This window comes from Heterocephalus glaber, unplaced genomic scaffold (genome assembly GCF_053883595.1).
Source record: "Heterocephalus glaber isolate CG9 unplaced genomic scaffold, H.glaber_assembly_v1.0 deba00001571, whole genome shotgun sequence".
NCBI lineage: Eukaryota > Metazoa > Chordata > Mammalia > Rodentia > Bathyergidae > Heterocephalus > Heterocephalus glaber.
In genome coordinates this window covers 10,855,298-10,872,468 of record NW_028258356.1, presented here as the reverse complement: position 1 = coordinate 10,872,468, position 17,171 = coordinate 10,855,298, and the positions used below count along the sequence as shown (strand labels likewise).

Genomic DNA, 17,171 nt, shown 5'->3' with positions numbered 1-17,171 from the left:
GCTGTGTACTGCTTCTTAAATTTTAGTTCTGCACAAAATTACATTTATAATGCATTTGTGCCACCTAGATTCACTGCCACAGACAAATGGTGAAGGATCATGAACTTAATGAAAACGTCATATTTATAATGAATGGGGAGTGAAATGATGCCACTGACCAGCACCTTTGCAAACATAAAGTGAAAGGTGGTGAGAAAATTTATAAATTTAGTTTGATTTGTATTTGCACTGAAGAATATATAAAAGTGTAGATTTATGTTAGTACCTATTAAAATAACATTGTAATGCAAATAATTTCAGTCAGTATTAGAGGACCTTGTTTTTTTCCATTTAGAAGGATTCTCTTATTTTACTTATATTGGAAAAATTCTGTTGTGCAGAGTGAACTTGATCCCTTCAGCATGGTTTATAAGGTCAACTTAAAATTCTCCTTATATCAACTTAATTTTCTCTAATCACATAGCACCCTTTCTTGCCCTTTAGGATCCTTAAGTAGTATTAATGTTCACTATCAGATACACTTCTCTGCCCCTTTTTAAAAACTTTTAAATATGAGAAAAGAAGGAAAAAGTAAAAACAGTTTTTTGTAAATGGGGAGGAGGGTGGAAGGGAGGGTAGGGGAATGGGGAAAAAAGAAGAACCAAGATATATCATGTACAGGTACAAATTCCCAATGATGAATGTGATCAATAATGTATACCTAAAAAGTTACCGATAAGCTTAATTTAAAAAGTTTTAACCTTTGTCACTTTATCCATAAAGATACAGATTAGATTTTTCATAGAAATCTTTTTCCTGCTTAGGCTATTGACTAATTTTCTGAGAGCCTGCAAAAAAAAAAAAATGCCACTTAAATATTGAGGTATTAAATGTAGTTTATCTTGTTTTCTCTTTGGTTTTCTGTTAATATATTTCATAAGGGTTTGTATCAGTTATGGTATGTCTTTCTATACCCAGCATATAATATCTAAGAAATGCCAGTAATTACTGAAGAGATTGGAACATTGTAGCACTGCTGGTGAAGGACATTAAAGTCAAACAACTGTTTTTGGTCTTCTGAAAGATGTTTTCTGCAAGAAGAAGTTTATTGTGATAAAATAGAATTTTAAAGTTTACCAATCTCTATGTATTATCTATTATTCATACAATCTGTTTTATTATCATGAAAAAGCTATATTCATTGAGCTTTTTACATTACTAAGTTTTATAAAATGAGCTTACACACACACACACCTCTCCCCTTTGTTCTGGAATACTGAAAAGTTAAATCACAAGGTGATTTACTAATATATTTTATTCTAAAATCATGAGTATGTTAAGTTTCAAATAAGCTATAAATAATACAAAGATAAACTATTAGCTTAGGGTTTGAGTTTCCAGCTTTTCCTAGCAGTTCTGAAATTATCTCCAGGAGCTGTTTCATATGATTGTTCTTTTCTTTTCTTTTCTTTTTTTTCTTTTTTCTTTTTTTGGTTTTGCTGGGGATTAAACTCAGGGGCTTGGCAAGTGCTCTATCACTGAGTTACATTTCCAGCCCTGATAGCTCATCTTAATCACCTCCATACAAAGAAAACAAAACAAAACCTTTATTAGTTTCCTTTAAAAAAAAAGTGATCAATTTTGATATTACAGTACTTAGTTATATGTCAACCTCTACATTTTACAGGGTATAATTTCTTTAATAATTCCCCCCCAGACTGGAAACTGAACTAAAAGTAACTGAGAAATATGTTACTCATAGATCTGAAACAAGTTGCAGATTCCATACAGTTAAGCACAAGCATTTTTACTTTATTCAGTAGACTTCACCTAATTTCTGTGTTCTGTTGTTTAGGTTCCATTAAAAAAGTATTTGGAGATTAAGAGGTATAAATTCAAATAGAATATAGAGGCTGTCAGATAATTTTAAGAGATGACAGCTAAAAGCAAGATGGAAAGCATAAAAACTATTAAAAGCAAACATGATTGTTTAGGAGAATCTTAGGTATCATTTTAGTTGCCATTATCTAAGTGTAAACTATTTGGTACAAGGACATTGTTGTCTAACCTTATTCATTGCTATCATGAGTTATAGAGAAAACTTAAATTGTTTGATTTGTTTAGAATAACAAAGGAATGTATAATACACTATGGAAAGATTTCCAGCAAAATTTGTTTAAGGAAATTTCAGTTATCTGCTTTATATTTTTTTTTTACTTTGTGAATTTGATCGTAATGTTTTACAGGAACATTTCTGGAATTGGCTATGGGATTTTTTTAGTGTAACTAGAATTTTAAAACATATAAACCCTCTCATGGTAGTTTTGTACTTATATTCATGTATTTTAGTGTTCTCGAATTTAATATTTTCTCTCCACCATACCACTCATGGGAATCCCAAAGCCTTATATGGTCAAGACTTAGCTTTTAATTGTCAGTAAAAGGCAAGGCACCACTTCAAAAAAGAAAAAGAAAAAATTGGCTGGTGTTTACTTTGTCTTCTATTCTGTCATCTTGGCTGCTTTTATTACCCCAGTAGCTAAATTGCTAAGAACCTTTTGTGTATTGGTGGTGTCTTAGTAAGGAAAGGAATTCCTTTTGGGGCAGTAGTTTTATGCTAGAATGCTAATGTTATTTTAACAAACAGTACATGCTTTTGGTTATTTAATTTGATTTTTTTAAATGAAACTTTAAAGCAGTTCCGGTTAATGTCGCTAGAAGCAAGGGAAAGGGGCTGTATCTGCCTGTGGCACAACTAGGAAATGTAAAATTCATTATTGGCAGGTACTAGGGAAAGTGAAGTTACTTCTTTCAGTGTTTCCACCATGGAATTGGAACTGTGTGAATAGCGGACAGAGGTGGAAAAGGTGTAAGCATTCATAAGCAGCAATAATAACCATCATAGAGATGCTAGTATAATGACTTTTTACTACTCTGCTGTGTTATTATTCTGCTCTAATACGGTTCTTTTTGGCTTGGTGAATGTGATTTTTCGGAATGGTCATAATATCTCAATTATATAATGTGATATGATGAATGTTTAAATTTTTAAAATGTACTGCAATAAAAGACTTATCCCCATCACCCCCTCAAATTACTCCTCCTCACTTTGAACATATTATCCCATTGTCCTTACCACTTTCTGAAGCAGTTCTGGAAGTCCTCTTTCATGAGTGTCTTTGTGTTTTTAGTTGTATTATTGTGGCTGTCTCCATGTCCTGAATCCATTCAAAATATGTATCATGGTCATTTTGACTTTGGGGCAGAGCCAGAAATTGCACAATGACAAGTCTGGTAAATAAAAGGTGGATGACCATGCTCCATAATGTTTTTATGAGACTACCTTTCTATTGGATGGTATACAACAGCAGAATTCACTATATATCTTTTTATCATACTTCATAAAGACACAAAAGAGGACTTTCTAGAACTGCTTCAGAACGTGAGAAGAATGCTGGTATACGTGTATTTGAAGTGAGGGGGGAGTATTTTGAGAATTAATGGCACCGTGGATTTTACTGTACTAAATTTTTAAAATTTAAACATTCACTATATTTTGATCACACCTTGCACACTTTATTCCAAGATCATTTAATATTTCATAGAAAATTCTTACTATCTACTTCATATTTTTCATTTAGGAAAGGGAAAATTATTTTCCCATTTAATATAGGAAAACTTGCAGAGGCTTTGTAACTTATCCATATTCCTTTAGTAAGTCAGATAGGATGCAGAAAAATAGTTTCTCTGATTAAAGTGATCTAGAAGTGGCAAGGAATTGCCAACTCAGTCCTGAGTTCTGATTAAAATTAAACCGTACTAGGACCAGGGATTTAGCTCAGTCGTGCTGCTGCTTGCCTCACAAGCGCAAGGTCCCAAGTTCGATCCCTGGTACCAAAAAAAATTTTTAAATGTACTGTAGATTCCTTCCATTCAACATTTGATTTACTATTTAATGTATTCTAGATAGTATGGGTATAGTAACAACTAAGATAGGCTCCCTGCATTTGAAGGAGTGGAGGCTGAAGCAGGAGGAAGAAAATGCAGAACTAGTATATATGAGTGGATAATTAAAACTGTTTTAAGTGTGGTAGGACAGGTATGTTCACAGTGTTATAGAAAATGGAGGGAAAGAATCACTCCTAGTTACGTTAACTAGGCTGGGGAAGAGGTTTGAAATAAAGGCTAAGGTGTAAAAGGCAGCTAAAATGAGGAAGAATCGGTAGATATAGCAAAACTCCAACCATAACTAGGCAAAGCCGAAGAATGTATACTCCTTGTCTTTGTCCAGAGAAGTTATCAAGTTCTAAACTATCAAGTTAATTCTTGTGATCAGAATGATTTGAAATTTTGTTTATCTTGGCAGCTGAACTCAGTTACTTTCCCTAACTTGCTTTCTTATGGTAAAGCTTGGATTACTTATTTTTAATTGTTATAACAAAATACCTGAAGCTGGCTACTTGATGATGAAGAAAAATTTATTTAGCTCAGTTTTGAAGCTTGGAAGCCCAAGATCAGGCCTCCTGTCATTTTGCTGTCTTAGGAAGGCCTATTGACACATGGCACTGTGGCAGGAATGAGTGCCTGTGAGAGGGAAGATCACATGGCAAGACAGGAAGCCAGAGACAGCTAGGGAAGAAGCCAGCCTTGCCCGTTTAAAACTACCAACTTGGTTGTTTCATGATAACCACCTTAAACTCTTCAAAAGGCAGTTCCTCCAGTGCCTTTCCAGTAGGCTCCATCTCTTGAAGATTCTATCACCTCTCACCTCACCACTCTGGGGACCGGGTCTCCAGCACATGAACCCTTGAGAATACGTATCAAACCATAGTATAGCTAAGAATATGTGGGATTTTCAGCACTGGTTTTTGTTTTACCTAAGAATTTTTATTTGCCTCAGCAGAGCTTTGTAGCTCCTCTTTCTGGCAGAGAAACCTGTGCAGGCCAGAATTTTTCAGATAGCGGAAAAACTTCCAAAATATGTAAGTCTCACATGAAGTGTATCAGTCACCTAGGCACTATGCTTGATGCCAAAAAAACCAGTACTTCTCAGTGAATATTGTTCACCTATAGGTAATAATCAATTCAATAGAAAGTATTGTTTTGGTATCTCTCTCTGTAGAAGTCCTTTGATACATTTGTTTTAAAAGAATGCATATTGTATATACTGTTTTAATCAAAATGTTCAATTTGTTTAAATTTGTCACCTAAGAATGAAGTAATGAATTTAAGTAATTTTTTTCTTTACAACTAAAGAGAATATTTCCTTAAGGATTCCTTTAAGGTTAACAAGATAGGCCATGAAAACATTACAGTAATTTCTAACCTCCATCCAATTTTAGACACATTGTTTCAGTTTTAGACATTTAATTGGCTGCTCACCAGAGAAGTTTTTTAAAAATCAACACTATTTTTGTTCTTCCCTCATCTCCTTTTGCTAGCTATGTTAATGTTTCTACCTAGTTAGGATTTAAAATATTTACATTCTTTTTTATTTACTTATTAGGAATCTTTTGACCACCTTGCCTTGAATTCTGAATTTTTCTTTTAATATGCTAGATTTTCTTGTCAAGTAGTGTTTATCATTTTACCTTTCATCTCTTGTTCTATTCAATGTCTGATAGGTCCTTTGGGTTTGGTTTTTTTTGTTGTTGTTGGTACCGGGGATCGAACTTGGGACCTTGCGCTTGCGAGGCAGACGCCAAAACCACTGAGCTAAATCCCTGGTCCCTATCCTTTGGTTTTGATTTGTCCAGTTATATTTTCTTCTATACTGCTTTTGCTATCTGGAGTTTTGCGTGTACAGTACTACTGTGGTCTGAATGTTTATGTCCTCCCCCAGAAATCCACAAATGGGATTAATGCCCTTACAAACTAGGACTAAGGGAGTTTGTTTGCCTTTCAATGTGTGAGGAACAGCTAGAAGTGACCATCTAACTGTGTATTAGCCAGGTAGCTGGCCCTCACCAGATGGCAAATTTGCCTGTGCCTTGACCTTAGACTTCCCACCCTCCAGAACTGTGAGATATAAATGCTTGTGATTTTAAACCACCTAGTTCATGAAATTTTTGTATTCGCCTAAATGGACTAAGTCACATACTTTTTCCCCCAATTCTTTCCATTTAATGTTTTTCTTCCTGTAGTCTGTTCATACTTGCTGAAGTAAGCCAAACTTTTAAAAAGGTCTGGTTGATGTTCAAGGATTGGCAAGAAAGACTTAGACTCAGAACAGAATTGTACCAAATGGCAAGCAAATAGTACAAAGGATATAAAACAGGTAAGAATACAGGTATGTGGGTATCTCCCTAGTTATTTATGTGTTGGTAGGTGTTTTGTCTCACTTGAGTAAGGAGCCCATTAGGAAAAAGAAGTTCAGAACCTGAATTTTGTTGTCATTTGTATCCTTAGGCAGTGGGGAAAGCGGGAAGAAAGCCACTTAGCTTCCTCTTCTCCGTGCTATAGTGTATTACCATATAGGGCTGTTTCTTCTCCTAGCAGTTCATACTACTTTATGGGGCCTGTGGTTGGCCAGGATATGTCCTGTCACAATTGCCATATTATATATCCTTTCAGAAATATTTTATGTGATGTGAACAAATATGTATATAATCATGTATAAATTATTTTGGTTTTATTTTTAATATATTGGTTAGAGATTTTACTTCTTTTATACTTATTTATTGGAAAAATATCCAGAAATTTATTTCATATTAGTCCATATTAGTTCTGTATTGATGAACATTTATTTAAATTAGCCCATAAGTTAATTTTTAAGAACATATGAACTGTTTACCATCTTATACTTACAGTTTTAGTGAATAATTTTATACATGTCATTTTATACATGTGTGATTATATTTGCAGGAAAAAAAATCCTAGAATTAAATTACAATGTCAAAGGGTATATGCATTTGAAGTTTTGATAGGTAGGTCCAAATTGTTTGGGAATGTTACTTTACTTTGTCCTGCAGCTACTGTCTAGTTGCATAACCTAGTTGGTTAGACTACTGGATTAAAATGCCAATCTTGCCAGTCAGCTATTAAATGATAATAATGTTTCTTACATATTGAGTTGTGGTGAGGATTAAATGCATACAAATTAGATAATAGAAGTAAAGCACCTACAACAGTCCCCTGGCACATACAAAGGTGCAGTAAAAGGTTAGTGTGTATTTGGGAAAGGTTCTGTGAAATCTAGCTTCATGCTGCCATTTTTAGGAAGAAACCCTGAACTCTTTAGAACTTTATTTTCCATTTTTCCCTTTGCTTCCTTAGAGTTGCAGTCATTCTGTTTCTTTCTCTCCTACCTCTTCAAGCTGCTGGTTATGTTTTTGTTGTTTCCTTCTTTTTACTTACTACTCTAGATTCTAACGTTAGCTTTTCTCTTCACATTTTTAATAGGGTGCTCATGTCTTGCCATTTATTTCTCAACATCAGTAACCATGGCTATCAGTGGTTTTCAATCTAGTGTATTTTACAGATTAGACAGGGACTTCCTTAAAATGAGAATTCCTGGACACCACTCTCAAGAGATTTCTATTTTCCCCTCCAAATGTAGATTAAGTATCTAAGTCCTTTGCATTTACAAAACTATGTCTCCTTTTGTTACTGTGCATTTGGTTGTGTTTCTTGTCTGCTAGACTGTAAGCTGTATGAGTGCAAAAATCTGGTCTCAATCCCTCACTCTTGAATTCCTGACATATAAAATAGTGTCTGGCTATAGTGGGTACTCAGAGATTTGTTGAACTAGTGGAGAATCTGTGCTCTTTATTGCCCACCAAGTTTGCAGAAGACTGAAGAAGTTCATCAGAATTAGATAGTGAAATACTGAATTTTTTTATTTTGGAAAAGCGTAAGAATTTTATATCCTTACTATAGATAAAGTTTTGGAAAATAACTCAGGAACTTAACTTGGCTTGTATTCTTCTAGACTTTTTATTATACATGTCAATGTCAAGAATTGTGTCATTATGGATATGCTTTTGTAATTTATTTCTCCCATTTATTTGAATAAGATAGTATTTAGATTCTATTTCTTGACCTAAAACTAGAATAAACAGTTTTCTGTTAGTATATCCATTGATTAAACCCGTTATTGGGTTTGTGACCATGTCTGATAGAATACAGGATTCAACTGGAAAACAACTAACTGTAACTGCTTTCCCATCATTGGAGTTCAGAAAGTAATGAGATCAAGCATGAGATTTTTTTTTTCTCCAAAGTTTTCAGTGACTTGTCTCTTCTCACACACTGAGCTGTCCATTACTTTGCATAAACTGCTTACAGTAGTTTTCTACTTTGTCTGCTTTTTTCCTAATTAAAACTTGGGCATGGACCGGGGATTTAGCTCAGTGGGGCCACGCCTGTCTCCCAAGCACAAGATCCTGAGTTAGATCCCGGATACAAAAAACACAAAAAATATTGGTCATGCTACAGGACTACATTATTATTTTAGTCCATTAACATTTATTGAAATAATACTGTTAGTTATTATGGGAGTTATAAGCCAGTTTCTGTTTTTAAGCAACTATAATCTAGTTGGGAGTAAAGACTAAAAGTACATAAAGGAAGTGTGTCTCAGACAATGCTTAACATAGTTTTGTATACACATATATACACACTGGATCATAAATTTATTTTGATTCACTGCATGTGTATTATGTACTTGTTGTATGCCAAGCAAATAGACTATTCCCCTTAGAGCTGGTCTTTGTATCTATTAAAATGGATGATTTTATGCATTGTATGTAGTAGGCAATGAAAATTATGTGTATTTTTAAAGAAATGCTCTTCAGGGCCAGGGATTTAGCTCAGGGATGTGGCCGCCTGCAAGCCCAAGGTCCCAAGTTCGATCCCCAGTACCAAAAAAAAAGAAAGAAAGAAATGCTCTTCAGTTGCTGAGTCCCTAAACGAGTGTTGGCCTTTCAAAATCAAGATTGAACTTGCTGTGTACTCCATTGATGTTTATCAGTAAAGAAAATCATAGAATTGTTAAACAAAAATAGATAAAAGGCATAGTTTAATCTTTGAATATTTACAGTTTCCAGTTTTTTTGTGTTTTCAAATAGTGTTCCTTGAGTAATGTTTGAGCAATACTGAAATTACTTTTTCTGTAGACACTTTTTTTTAAAGTCTCAAAAAATATTTTTGTCAGATTTTTTTTTATAGCCTGTATTTTTCATCTCTGGTTCATTCAGTCATAACATACATACAGTATTTTTGTCTGACAGGCACTGTTGTCTTCTCTAATCTCTCTAGGAGATGTAAGCTCAAACTTCTCTTTACAAGTGAAGAATTTCCAATGGCTTTAACATTGTGTTTACTCTGTGTTTTGGATCATTTGAATATATGCCATTTTTTAACATGTTCCCACCAGCTTGTTACCACCTGTGGTTCAGAGCTGCCTGCCAGTGAGACATATGAATTATATGGCCCTGTTGTGAACATGTGTTAAAGGACAGGTTTTTGTTGTGTCTAGATTTCCCAGATACCTACATGGTAAAAGAATAGAAAGGTAGAAAAACTTAAACTTCGTAACACCGAACTCTTTCTTGTTTTCATAACTAACTACAATAAATGGCCTCCTAAAATTATATATGCTTGTTTATTTGCCAGTCTTACTGCAAGACCAAGATATTTATTTATTCATTTGTTCATTCATTCATTCAAATATTTTTATGTTACTTGGGATTTAACCCAGGGAGGGGTTTGTGCATGCTAGACAAGCACTCTATCACTGAGCTTACACACCCTGCCCTTTCTCTTTTGAGACCAGGGTCTTTTTAAGTTGCCAGTGTTGGCCAGAGCTTGCAATCTTCCTGTCTGACTCCACAGTAGCTAGCATTATAGACATACGCGACTACACCCAACACCAAGGTATTTATTTCTTATTATTTAGCAATAGCAGTAGTGCTTGAAGTTCTTCATTGTCATGCTTGTATAAACCACACCCAAATACCCTTTTAAAATATCCAGCTTCACTTTTCCTTAAAATAGAATAGAAACATTACTTGGACAATATCCAGTTAGTACTCACTGACATCTGTGTCACAATGAATGTTGGGAGCATGAACTATTTCTTAGTATAACCACAAATTTCTGCTCCCATGGCTTGAACTTGGCTTTGCTAAGGGGCATCAAGAGTTGTTTCTGTGAAGTGGAAATTGACTAAGACAACTTGATACATTTAAATTAATTTATCTTTTACCTATCCATAATTAACCATGTTACTAATGTTTAGGCACAAGCATTTCAATTCTTGACTATGATCACATTTTTACCATAAATTGCTGTAGTTCATTTATGTACAACTAAGTCTTTTCTATTGCTTTATTCTTTTGTATCGTATATAATTTGTATGGAGATTTACAGAAGTTTGCAGGAGATTTGGAATCTCCACGGTTTTCTTAGTACATCTTTTAAAACTTAGTCATCCTCTTAGAAATCATTCCTAGGTGGAACTTTTACCGAAAGTGGTACTAAAAGAAATATTTGAGAGTTTTCTACCATTTAGCTTTGCTTTTTAATTTATCGAAGGATGAAAATGTATTCTTGGATGCAAATATTAAAAAAAAATAAGCAGGGAAGATTTAGCACATGGACTGTGTTTTTGTATGAATATAACAGGTACTATGCTGTGTACATTCTTTTACTTCTTATAGTAAACTTTTGAGATAGTGGGTGTACAGTTATTATCCTCATTTTTCAGAGGAAGCTATGGTACACAGGTTGTTTACTCAAGGACACTGTTTTAGTCACTTTCTTCATTTCTTCACTGTCTTCATCTGCAACCCACAAATTAAAGGAGAAGTTTATTTTGGCTTATGATTTTTAGAGGATTCAGTCCTCTAGTCTATAGTCCGTGGTTGGCTTGCTCGAGGGCAGAAGTGGTGTGGTGGAAGGATCTGGCAGAGGGAAGCTCCTCTTGTCATGGGAGCCAGGAAGCAGAGACCCAAAGGAGAAGCTGAGGGGGATAATATAGGATTACGCCAAGTGATCCCCCTTCTTTTGACCCCACCTGTTAACAGCAAGCCAGCTATAGTGCCCCCGTGATCTAATCACCTTCCTAAAGCCCCACCTCTGAACGAATGAGGCTTTGGGGGGGCATTCTAGATCTAAACCATAACAGATTCCCAGGCAGTAAGTGGCAGAACTGGATTAATTGCAGGCAATATGGCTCTGGAGTATGTGTTTTTTACAAAAACACTTTCATGAAAAGAAATATAACAGTGTCAGCATTTATTTCAAATGCTATTAATTTTGTGATTGTGTTTTTGCCCAATTAAATTACATAACTGGTAAGCATATTTGTTTTGATCTGTTTTAGGAATGAAATTTAATGAATTTTCAAGCTACACACATTTTACAAAATATTTGTCTTTAAGCCATGGATTCTATTTTGAGCATTGTTTAACCCCTTTATTCAACTCTTTGTCATCAACTTTCTCAACTTTTTCCTGTAAACATGGGTGGAACAATAAAAACAGAAGTTTTTTGTACTTGAACTACTTTCTTCAGTGAGTCTGCAGCTCAAGTTAACATTGCTGCCTGTATCTGGAATTAATGAAAATGTTTTCCCACAGCCATTTACTATTGGTAATTGCTCTGGATATGCATTCAATAAAAGGATAAACCATGTTTGATAAGATTTTGGAAGTATATTTGATTTCATTCTGTTTCTTTCCTTATAAGGCTGAATAAACAGACCAAATTTAGTAAGATATTTTAAGTCAGCAAGTCATGTGTCTCTTAATGTGCTGCGTGTGTTAGCTTTTGATTCTCTTAGCAACGGTATTTTTCTGGGTATGCTTTGCCAGTTTCTTTTGTAGACCTTTTAATGTTCAGGAGAACAGTTTGAACAATTTATTCTGTGAATTTGAGATTCATATATAATGTATGCTGTGACAGCACTTTTAGCATTTTATATTAAAACATTCAAAAACCTTACATTTATAAACAAAAGAAACAGATTTAACATTAACTGCTTCAGGTGTTTTTATTGATGTTTTTATATTGAGTTCAAAGCATACATATTTGTAATCAAAATTAGTGTTTCATTTATTAGAGAATAGCTGTTCCTGTATATTAAAATTTTTAAGGAGCTAAGCATATTGCCTTCTTCAACTTTAAAAATTGATAATTTTTTTCTAAAAATCTTTTATCATCATTGTCAAAGAATTATTCATAAGATGGCAAATAAGACTTTATTCTGGGTCCTCCTTACCTTTATCTTCACCTTACTGTGCTCTACATCTTTAAACTCAGATGTAGAATCAGCTTTAGGAAAATATTCCCAGACTATCCTTTCCTTTTCAGTTCACTTTCTCTGAGATTGCATAATAAACTATACATCTCTGTAACTGTATTTACATCCTTTTGATATTATCATATATTTGTGTTCAGTACTAGTGTTTTGAATTTTGTATTTTTAGTTCTCTACTGATTGAATAAAATGACACAAATGCCTGTTTTGTTTTGTTTTTTTATTAATACTGTACATGTTTGCAGTACGTAGTGAATACATTTATCATGGAGAGTTGGTACATATGTGTACCTATATCCTATCGTAATCCTTTTTACTTCCCCTTCCCCTCCCTCTCCGTCCTTAGATCCCTCTCCATACTGGTCGTAATTTAATTTAGCCCTTTTTTTTTCCGGGATCGAACTCAGGACTTTGCGCTTGCGAGGCAGGTGTGGCGCCATTGAGCTAAATCCCCGGCCCTAATTTAGCCTTTTTAACATTTCATAATCACTTCTCTGCACTCTACATGAGTGATTTCAATCCCATTATTTTAATTATTACCTCAATGCATATAATTCACAAGTAGATATTTTTATCTCCCGTTTATTTTCAAAGCTCTAAGTCTGCATGGTTAGATCAAGACACCTAAAAATTCAGATGTCATCCTCTTTCTTTCCTCTGTGCCTTGAATCTGTGATGTCTCTATGAATGGCTGCTTCTCCCTGCCCCTTGCTCTTCAGTCTCTCATTAAGTCTTGCATATTTCTCTTAAGTTTCTCTTAATACAGTCCCATTCTGAGTATGTTACTGCTTAGTTTAGGTTCTGTCCTCTTCATACTGCTTCTGGTGATCTTGTCATCCCTCTTCTTAAAAACTGAATAGCATTTCCAAAACATCATCTTGAAATTCCAAAATGTTTTCTCCTTACCCCATTGGTGAATTGAGCCACAGTTACTGATGGAGTAGAGTGCAAGATATCCTTTTATAAGGCAGCATTTCTTGTTTGCTTATTCTTTTAAAACAATAATCATATTTGTATTATACACATTTATTGAATAGAGTTTTATGTTTGTATATTGATAAAAATCAAGATACTATTTCGACATAGAGATGAGAATTAAAAAGTTAAGAGAATAAAATTTAATCAGTATCTTAAGGGAAATTAATGATTATGTTTGTATCTAGCTCTAGTACTGTTTTAAGTCATTTGAATCATTAGATTTGTCTCAGATAGCATTTTTTAAAGTACTTTCTTTTTTTTTTTTGGTACTAGGGATCAAACTCAGGTCCTTGCGAGGCAGGTGGTGGAACCACTGAGCTAAATCCCCGGCCCTTGTAAACTACTTTCTAATACAATACAACTAGATTTCTTGGGTTTTTTATTTTATTGCTATGGTTCTCAAATCTCTTCTAAACTTTCTCATTTTAACCAATGCCCCAGGAAAAACACAAAGTTCTCTTCTCAAGTAATATGTAAATGTTATTTACACATTCATTTATCTTCTCTTATGTGTGAGTTATGTTCTGGCACTTTGAGACCATAAGGTTAAAACTTGTTAGAGAGGTAAGAAGCATGGGCACATAAGAACTTTAACACGGAAGGGAATTTTAATGATATAATACACCCTTCAACCTCTTCCCTCCACTTGAAAGAATAAGACACCAAAGCCCAAAATGATTAAGTTACTTGTCCAGAGCCTCAAAATTTGTGGCAGAGCCAGAACAAGAACCTAAAGCCAAGAGTTGTTCTCATCAGGCCTTCGTGCCAATATATGGTAAACAGATAAAAAAGCAGAAATACTGTGTATAATATTTTGTGATAATATATGGTATGGGAAAAATGGTGGAAGGTTTATACTTTTAATACATAGTAGACAGGGATGACCTTATCATAAAACTGCCATTTAGGCAAACACTTCCTTTTCAAAATGAGGATACACACAGAACTAACTCATTTATGCATCGCTCCTGTTACAGTGCTGATTCATTTTATGTGATCAGCCGGCTCCACACTTTTTCCTAATTGACGCTATCCCTTAGTGGACCTTTTGTGTCTTACCACCACTTGTTCTCTTTGTTTCTACCATTCATATATTTGTTGATGATGTATTTTCCCTCACAGAAAACAGTTTCTTTTCCTGAATATAAACATAGACTCTGGTGGTTAAAAACTGGCCAGGTGTTAAAGTGCAAGTTTTAAGGCTCTTTTAAAGGGATAGATAAATGCAAGTAATGTTGTATGTGCAGCAAAATCTGCTAGAACCCTTTTTTATGACACACCCATCTTTATTACTTTCAGTAGCTATTTAAAAATCTTTCTGGATTCTTAATAAACTTGATTTTTTTTAAGTACATTTAAATGGGAAGCACACTTTTCCCACAGAGATCTCTTGGCAGTAAACTGAAGAGAGTCTAAATAAATGTCTATTAATTAGAAATACTTTTTAAAATTCAGAGGGGATAGCCATCAGCTCATATAGACCTAATTATGTGTCAGTTATATATTTATCATAGATTTTTTTTAAAATTGTGGCTGATGAATTAATTTACCCCTTTTAACCAAATTAGAAAAAAAAATCACTTGGCCCTCTGGGGAAATAGTGACTTTGTATTGATTAGAAAGGGAAGAAACTGGCTCCTTGAGTAGATTCCATCCAGCCTCCCCAAATCACATACTTTTTTGGCCTCAGATTCTTAGAGGTTCTGCTAATACATGGTGATTTTATCTGCATAAGGACTGTATTATAATGATCATAAATACTGGCAAATCCAGAAAGCCTTTCAGAAATAAATTGAGTGCATATTGATAAATACAACCTGTCCCATAGGACATATATGAAGTTTTGTTTTTTGTTTTTTGTTTTTTTTGGTACCAGGGATCAAACTCAGGTCCTTGTGCTTGCACAGCAGGCAGTGAATCCACTGAGCTAAATCCCCAGCCCAATGTGAAGTATTTTTATTGTATTTGCCATGTAATAAATACACTGTTAGTGGTAGTTTCATTTATAGGACTATACTTAAATTAAAAAGTTAAGATTTTACACATCAGTAACCATAATATACAAGGGTTGATCAAAATATATGTGAATGCTTAAATTTAAAAATACATTACTGTGAAGGACACATTGCCAATAATTCCCCTCAAAATACTCCTCTTGCTTCAAATACACTTATCCCATCATTTTTGGCATTTTCTGAACCCCTTCTGGAAGTCCTGTTTTGTGTCTTTATGAGGTGTGATTAAAATGCTGCTGAGTGCTATCCAGCAGAAAGCCAGGCTTGCAAACATGTTATGGTGTGTTCTCATTCACCTTATTCACTGGATCTGGCAGCATGAGATTTCTCTCTGTTCTCCGAAGTCAAAATGACCATGAAAGGTAAACATTTTTTGATTTAGGACATTGAGGCAGCCATGCCTGCACAACGAAAGACACAGATACATTTATATGTAAATAGTCATAATATAGTAGAAAATATTGGCCATTATGAGATGCCCAAACATGCCAATTACAGATATTTCAGTTAGCTGGACAGCTTCTTGGATAAGGTGACATGATAGGCCTTGAAGGATGGGAAGAATTTGTACATGATTTTTCTTGTGTACATTCATTGTTGTGAGTGAAAATGAGTTAAGACACCAAAGCTGAAAAGCATGGCATCCAAGTAGAGAACAGCAAGAAAATCAAGCTAACTTGGTAAAATATACATAAGGAAGAATAGTCAAAACACATTTGAAAAAAATATATTTTTATAGATAACTTTCTGGTATGTCAGGCCCTGTTCTAGGTTTGATTGGGGTTATGAGTGAGACAAAGTTCCTTTTCTGTGGAGCTTAGAGGTAGAAAATAAATACAAAGGAGATAATTGTGAGTATTGGTGTTGATAAAGTAATAGAAATTACGTATAAAAGACATCCAGAAGAGCTGTTTCTGAGGAATAAACATCTAGTTTAGGACTTGTGTGATGAAAAATAAATCAGCATGCCCACAACTAGGGCGCAACAGTGAGAACAAGACCAAGAGCTCCAAGATACCTGGTCAAAGAATAGAAAGGTGCTTTCTATGTCTGAAATTTAGTGACCTTAGGAACAACCATGGAGAACAGTGAGTACCTTAGAGGTTTTTTGTGAGGATAATAATGAAAGCAAATATCATTATCTGGCACAAACTGTTGATAAAAGTTCCTCCATTATTTACTGTGTTTCTCAAAATGTTTTATTTTATCTCAGGACCTCTTTGTTATACTCTTAAGAATTATTGAAAATCCCAGGTGAACTTTTGTTTCTGTAGATTGTATTGCAGGTTAAAACTGGATTTAAAATATTTATTAATTTGTTTAATCTTCTCATATAAGTAAAATTTCTTAAATGGCTAATTCATTTCCTCTTGAAAGCTTGAATTTCTCATTGCTAACTGTTACTTGCATGTTGTATAATGATGTTAGTTGCTTTTTTTTGAAGTGACGGTCTCATTCACTTTCAAGAAAATGTCACAAATCGAAGTTAGGCTCACCATAATTTCTCATTTAAATAAAAGTAATATTCTGTGGAAAGTTGCTAGTTCAGCTTGCAACCCAGTTGCATAAGTGTTTCTCCTCAAGACAACTTACTTGTTTTAATGCACACTTGCCATCTTCTACGGAATATTAAAAATATACATATTCAAGGGTCAAGATTTGATAACTTGTAACTTTCACTGCTTTGTTAAGGATATTCATTAGTAGAAACAGCTTAAAAAACTTGAGGGCATAGTGGTCAGTACAGTAACTATTAATAGAAGTGGTTGTTCAGTTTTGTCACTACCTTGATTTGTGCTAAGATGTGTGCAGTTTTACCACTATTGATTTTTGTACCCTCAAGTGTACATGTCAATAAAGTGAAAAAAAGGGGAAATAATATCCTAATAACATTTGAATATAGTTTTAGCTTTCTTAATTCCATAAAAGGATATTGC

The 17,171-nt window shown here is 34.2% G+C and overlaps 1 protein-coding gene across 12 annotated transcripts in view; it reads left to right on the top strand.

Moving 5' to 3' along the window:
• Positions 1-17,171, top strand: part of Ppp1r12a (protein phosphatase 1 regulatory subunit 12A) — a 135,002-nt gene that overhangs the window by 34,226 nt on the left and 83,605 nt on the right. The window contains exon 1 of one of the 12 annotated variants that reach the window (XM_087192501.1): positions 6,123-6,256. The exons of the other annotated variants lie outside the window; for them this stretch is intronic. The gene's annotated coding sequence lies outside the window, so the exon portion shown is untranslated. Of the gene's footprint in view, positions 1-6,122; positions 6,257-17,171 lie in introns of those variants that run through there. 12 annotated transcript variants of the gene reach the window in all.